The 6,639-nt window shown below is 39.4% G+C and overlaps 1 protein-coding gene across 2 annotated transcripts in view; it reads left to right on the top strand.

The window, feature by feature from the left end:
* The window catches only part of LOC121868805, a 213,782-nt gene that overhangs the window by 138,084 nt on the left and 69,059 nt on the right, over positions 1-6,639 (top strand). The gene's annotated exons all lie outside the window — the stretch shown is intronic.

A 6,639-nucleotide genomic window follows, 5' to 3' on the forward strand; every position in this document is an offset into this window, starting at 1 on the left:
GAACCACAAAGTCCCCACACTACTCATACCAAGATCCTCCTAACACTACCACTGCACAAACTTCCCCACACCACTCACACATCCTCACAAACTGAACCACAAAGCCCTCTACACTACCATACCGCATCCTCCTAACACTACCACTGCACAACCCCCACACCACTTACAACCTCACACTACCACAACCCCCCCCCCCACACCACCACACATCCTCACAACTGAACCACAAAGCCCCCACACTACCATACAGCATCCTCATAACACTACCACAACCCCCTACACCACTCAGCACATCCCCACACTCAACACAACCTCCCACACCACTCTACATCCTCACAACTGTACCACAAAGCCCCACACTACTCTTACAGCATCCTCACAACAACCACCACAACCCCCCACACCACACACACATCCTCACAACACTACCACAACCCCCACACCACTCACACATCCTCACAACACTACCATAATAAAATTAATCATTTCTAGTGTGGTCGACTTCCACATAAAGACAGGCTATAAATAGCTGTCTTATCTCAACCTCCTTCCTTCCCCACATCCTCTGTTCTCAGAGAGGTCTTGCAAATAACTTTTGTTTGTTTATTTTCATTGTTTATTCAATTTATCATGTTGTATCAGCATTATTATTTAAAAAGTTTTAGGGCAGCTGTACCAAAATGGGGAGATTCTACTGCCTGAAGATATTGGAAAGCACAATGTACAGTATTGTCTAATGGTAGACCCTACTTCCATATGGCATCACAGTACCAGACCAAGTCTTAGGTTGCTGATTTATCTTTCTGTTCATTTACACACAATTGCAGAGTTTCAATTGTTTCTCTTCCTTTGACAACACAACATACATACAATATAATGTTTCTCAATTTTGATCTTTTTCTCCATTTATTTATTGTTGGTTATTTAAAAATAATGCCAATTCACTCCAAGTATTGGCATCAAATTATACCGGTTGGTGTACACTAGTGACTCGTTTTAAGCGGCAGTTATTTAATTGAACTAATGTTGGTGTGAGTAAAATATTTCCATTTACTTAAAATAGATTTGCCGATTTATTTGTTTATTTATTTATTTATAATATACTGTAATACATTAAACACACTGCAAGTATTTTCTTTAATTTATATACTGTTTCGCTAAAAGGGAGGCTAGCATTATAATCTGGTAGGTGATCATTATGACCAAACTCCGAATCTATGACTCAAGGAAGTGACTTCTGTTCATCATTTATATCCTAAATACCACTGTCGGTAGTTTCAAGAATTAACGCAGTCATTCATTGAATATTCTTTTGTAAAAATTAATTTTTAAAATTAATTATTTATAGGAGATAAGACATGATCAGTAAATATACAGATATGCATTACTGACCAATTCCTAACACAAGGATCTAAGCAAAAATAGCTACAGGCGGTCACAGTCAAGGTCACTTTTCCCTGGTAGGACTTTGTGAGTGGCTTACTCATGTTTCCATCACTCACTCTTGACACGCAATATTTAAGAGGTAAGAATTTTATACTTGGTGATTAAGAGATGACCCCTAACTTTGGGCAGATTTTTTAATGTTCAAATTCATTTTATAGTTTGAGATATACGGTAGGGACTATTAATAATTCTTTTATGTTTATGTATTTGTCCCAAAGGGAGTTGCTCCACTTCCCTTGACGAACTCTCCTTTTGAGGAATGGTATCCCAGTCCTATCTCGGGTGTGTCTGTACAAACGACCAAGTCTGTTTGAGGGGGAACCCAGGGAGGTGAGCCGATTAGATTGTCCAAATTTGTCCAACATGACAGATGAGTCTGATCTGAATTGGGAGAGAAGAAGCAATATTTCTGTTTCTGTGAAGCAACTTCGACCCCAGATGAGCTAGTTGCTTCTTCCTTAATGTGCCGAAAGGAACTACTATAGTGGCAAAATTCAACAGACCCAGCAGTTTTTCCCAATCATGCCAAGAAACCTCTTGCTTTACACAAAAGGCCTCTACTTGGTTTATCACATCTGTTACCTTCGCTTCTGGTAGACTGACTGACTGCTGATTGGTGTCCCAAAGGAGACCTAACCAATCCAATGTCTGACATGGTAGGAGATTTGATTTGACCTGGTTTATCTTTAATCCTAGGTTTGGAAATAGTACTAGTGTACGTTGGGTCGCCCTTTCACAGTCTTCTAAAGAGTTTCCCACTATCACTCAATCATCTAGATTAGCAAAAGTTCTTGTGCCCTGCTTCGCAAGGATCTCCTTGGGGATGTTCGCCAGTTTTGTAAGCACTTTTGGCACAGTTATTAAGGGAATGGTCGCTGATGTGGTGGAATAAGATCTCCTTCCACCTCTGAACAAACAGCCACCCCTACTACGTCTTGAATTGTTTTCTCCTCTAATGTTTCCTCTACAATGATGACTGAACCTAGCAGCTGGTCCTGTTCCCCTGTTAGACCTTCCTCTTCAAAGTTTCCGAAATGTCTTACAACTCCTGGGAGCAGTAATATGAATAGCTTGCTCAACAGCTGATCTATGCTTAACTAATGTTTGTTCATCAAACAAAGCAGGACAAAGAGGTGAAGAGCATAGCAATAAATAAGCACTACCACTTGAAGCATTATTAGTGGCTTGCTTCCTTAGCTGGGCCTTTAGTTTTAGGGCTTTCAACAACATTTCCATCAATGAGTTGTACAGGGAATATGAACTCCCTTGTATAGCAGCAGTAAAACATCTGTCTACTTGTGAACTGTCCTCATAGTCCAGCACCAACTTAGTCAATAACTGACACATCATGATTGCAGACCAAATCTCCGCTGGCAACTTTCTAAATTTGAACTCTTCCTGCAGCAATGCAGAAGCAACTGGTTTAAAATTTAATTCATAACTTATGTCAGCATATTTTGGAGCCGACAAATACTGGGAAAGTTCATATAAGGAACTCTTTTTGTCATTGCATTGGAACTTCAAAAAACTAAACTTGTGAGCATTCCTATATGAGGGAATGAATGTTAAGTTTTTCAATAATTTAGCCCAGACTTCATCTATTTCACAGACCATTTTTGGGCAAATATCAGGCCAAGAAATGGAAATCAATGAATGATGACCCACAGTTGCTTGGCCTTCCTAATAATAATAATAATAATAATAATAATAATAATAATAATAATAATAATAATAATAATAATAATTAACTGTTTATTGAAAGAGCTTGGCAGCCAGAAGGCTGAAAATATACAGTTACATAATTGGGGAATGGGTTTCGATTTACAAATAATATACAAATAACATAAGTGGTACAAATAAGATATATAATAACTAGATGGGGAAAAGCTCAAACTACAGAGCATTTCAACATAGTGACAGTGCAAGAAGTAGTATTTACTGCGAGTAATTACACTGGTTTATTACAAGTTATTGATAATTTTTACAATGGTTGGGACTGGGCTGTTCTTATAGCGATCAGTTCGTGCACGTATAGGCTGGATGCGGTTGTGGTGTCAAACAGCAATTCTCGGGCTAGGGATCTCAGGTGGTAGTAGGAGCTGGTGTCGAGGATGGTGCAGAAGCTTCTTACCAAATTTGCAGATGTGGTCGTGGTGATGGTCAGTGAGAGTCGAAAGGGTCAGTGTGTTGAGCACTTCTTGATATGTGGAGTAGGAAGGGGAGAGAATAATCTTGCATGCCCTATTTTGCACTTTTCCTTGGTGTTTACTTTGTGTGGCATTTAGGGAGGAAGACCAGGTAGGGGAGGCATAGGTGAGCTTGGGAAGTATGAATGTTGAGTAAACACTGAGGAGCTCGGGTGCAAGAACTCCGAGGGACTTGAGTCGGCGGAGGAGGTGGAGACGGAAACTGGAGGATTTGACAACTTCACTGACGTGCGGTTTCCAATTTAGTTTGTTGACTATGGTGACGCCGAGGAGCTTCGTGGAATCTACAACCTGGAGTGTGTTTGGACCTAAAGTAATGGAAGGGGGTGGGACAATGTCGGAGGAGAGGTTGATGTGCATAACCATGGTCTTGGTATGGTTGATGGTGACGTGGTTGTTGGTGGCCCAGTTTTGGAGACTGTTCAATAAATCCTGAAAGGCGGTATAGTCGGGAGCAGAATTGTTGACGCTGAAACCCATTGGTGGAGTCGTCGACGTATTTCCAACGAGCGGGGGTTTCTCTTAGGGCATCATTGATAAGCATAAGGAAGCAGAGTGGTCCCATCTTGGTGCCTTGGGGGACGCCACAGGTGAGTGACTGAAAGGTGGAGACAGCCCCTCGGAAGCGTACAGCTTGGCGTCTGTCACTGAGGAAGTCTGTAAGCCATGGTATAAGACATTTATAAGCTCGAGGTCAATAGCTTTGTTGATGATTAAATTGTGGTCAACTAGGTCGAATGCTTTAGTGAAATCAATGAAGGCGACAGCTACAGACGTTTTTCGTTTCTCGAGATGGCAGTATGTGTAATCGAGAAAGCTGACAAGACAGTGAGTGGTGGAGGAAGTTTTCATATTGCCAAATTGCTGAGGGTCTACGACTCCTGCAATATCAGCATAAGCCCAGTCGAACACAAAACTTTCACAGATTAGGCTGGGTATTGGGGTGATTGCAATAGATCGTAGCTGATTTAAGGATTGTGGGCTGGTTGACTTGGGCACTGGTGATACATAAGAGGTCTTCCAGTCAGCTGGGCATCTGGCTTGACTGAGAGAAGCATTGATGGTGGAGCATAGGGGCTTAGCAAGCTCCGAGGAGAACTCCTTGAAGAGTTTCATTGGTAAGTCAATGGGGGTGGTAGAGCGTTTTAATTTTAGTTTGTCCAGGCGTTTTGCTACTTCAATTTTTTCTACTAAGTCAGTGGGAAGGGCGGCTGGTAGGTAAGCAGGGAGAGTGATTTTGTCAAGCCAGGGGAGCGTCTGGTATATAGTAGCGAAGTGGTTATTTGATTGCTCAGCTGCGTCAACATTAGTGCTGAGAGATCAGGAAGTTTAGAAACATTTTCATAAAATATCTTGAATAAGGAATCCACAGACTCCAATGTAGGTATTTGATTGTTGTAGTTACTCTGTTCATATGCTTAAAGATCATTATTATTTTCCCTTACAATTGATGCTATCTGGGAATAGTATTCAGAATTAACTCTGGAATGTAAGAGATGTAAGATTAAGTGTTTATGTTGGAGATGATCTAAGCCTTCAGGAAAATATTAGACCATGAGATAAGTATGAAAGAATGCATGTACTGTATACCAGAATGTCTTATATTTTTTGAAGAATGTAGCAGTGACTCAGTACTTGTTTGACTGCAAAAGAAGGGACAAACAATTCACGAGACTTTAACAATTTGCAGATGGAAGAAACAAATGAACAGAACTTGAGTTCTAATATAAAAAAGCTAAACATCACTTCAACAAATTTAACAATTAACCAGCAGAATGTAGTAACACAATAGTATATCATGTGATATAGAAAGATATGACAAGGAAATAACATTGATTGATAAATAGTACAGTACAGTATATGAATAATATGACAGTCCCAGACAGTGCAACATAATTTAAATATGATACACCAGAACTTGACAGTACTATAATGCATAAGAATTCATCATGTCTTTAACCAATAAAGCAAAGCCTTGGCATTAATTTATGACACAGTGAACCCTGCCAGTGAATCAAAAGGACAAATAAATAGTTAATAAACTTTACATTGATCCAGTATATCTTTAATATGGCTTACAATAGTACTGTGTGTTATAGTTATGAGGTTCTTTTAAGGTGATGTAATTGCTAAGTACATTAATACCTGTACATACAGTAGAACCTTAGTATTCAGGACACTCGTGGGACTTGTCCACTTCAATGAGGTGTCCTCATTAGAGAATATGGCCAAATTTTTTTTATAAAAGTTGTTAACAATAGGAAAGAAAATGTTCAGAAATATATGCTTATATACAGTACATACAATTATAGCTAACCAGGGCTTGACTTTACATATCTGACCCCAATTAACCTTAACTCTTTATTATTACACATAATTTCAACTGATTTGAGTTTTGAAATGCTAACTCTGGCACTTTAAGCACCAACTACAGACATTAGTGTCCCCCTGCTCCCTCATTTTCAGTGTTCATCATATAAGAGTGAGCTGTTGTCATGTCTAGAGTTTGATGTACCCCCTGCCCAGCTATGGGTCTCTGCACTGTGATATATCACCCCCTTGGCTATAGGTCTGCACTGTTATTTAGACTTCCAAGCTGCTAGACATCTCGTAACTTTACGACTCAGAGCTGTCCAGTGCTAAAATTATTCACAATTTTGTGGTGTTTGGGTTTGAGATTATTTTTTTTCTCTCTCCTGAGTAATGAGATGTCCACATTATCTAATCAGTATTTTAAGAATGCTTATTATAATTATGTGGAACCGTCTTTAGTCATAAGATATCATGATTATTGAGCATCCTCATTTCAAGGTTCCACTGTAGTTTGGATTAGAATTTTTTTTTTTTTCATATCCCCTATACTGTACTTGTGAAAAGTCTGCAGCGTATTGTATAGTTGAAAATTTAGTGACCCTTTTAATGTTTTAACCAGTTTCTTATCAGTGCACTACTGTACTACCATTCTAAAGAAATTTGAGAATACAGT

The sequence above is a fragment of the Homarus americanus genome, unplaced genomic scaffold (assembly GCF_018991925.1).
Source record: "Homarus americanus isolate GMGI-L3 unplaced genomic scaffold, GMGI_Hamer_2.0 scaffold30535, whole genome shotgun sequence".
NCBI lineage: Eukaryota > Metazoa > Arthropoda > Malacostraca > Decapoda > Nephropidae > Homarus > Homarus americanus.